This window comes from Octodon degus, unplaced genomic scaffold (assembly GCF_000260255.1).
Source record: "Octodon degus isolate 3935 unplaced genomic scaffold, OctDeg1.0 scaffold00189, whole genome shotgun sequence".
Taxonomy (NCBI): domain Eukaryota; kingdom Metazoa; phylum Chordata; class Mammalia; order Rodentia; family Octodontidae; genus Octodon; species Octodon degus.
Genome location: NW_004524765.1, coordinates 1,117,751 through 1,118,404, shown reverse-complemented (window position 1 = coordinate 1,118,404; position 654 = coordinate 1,117,751).

Genomic DNA, 654 nt, shown 5'->3' with positions numbered 1-654 from the left:
TAGTGCTGGGGATCACAGGGCTTGCCACCGAACCTAGTTTAGCTGTCTTTTCATCTTGGGGGCTTCATGGTAGTTCACTGTAGGAACAAACCTTAATATAATCACCCGACTGATCGGCAGATTGGGCTGTCTTTAGTTTTTGCTAACTTGGGGGGCGATTTTCTGCTCTAGAGTGAGGGCACCTCTTGTCACCCTGCCCAGTGACAGGGGAAGGCCCTGTGGGAGTCCCATACCTGGGGACCCTCCTGATTCAGCTGACTTCCAGGGTGAAACTTGCCCTTGCAAACCTCCCTGTCATGAGAGCAGGAGGGACCGCCCTGCTCCCTGGGTGCCTGGGACCGATCCCCGGAGGAGGCTTCATCTCCTTCGGGGCTTGGGCAGATGACCCAGGCCACTGCATCTGTCCCCGTCCCCCACCTGTGGGTCCAGTGAAAGATTCTGCTGCCCCCTCATTCCTTGTGTGGGGTGCTGTGCACCTGGCTGTACCCCAGGGGCAGCCTGAGAAGCACAAGCCACCCTTGCCTCCAGTTGAAGGGGAGGGCAGAGGATGAAAGCCATGGCGAACTCCATGACACCCGCGTCTTCCCATAAATCACTTTATGTGTATTGCTGTGTCCCTGGGGCAGTATGCTTTATTTCTATATATATATATAT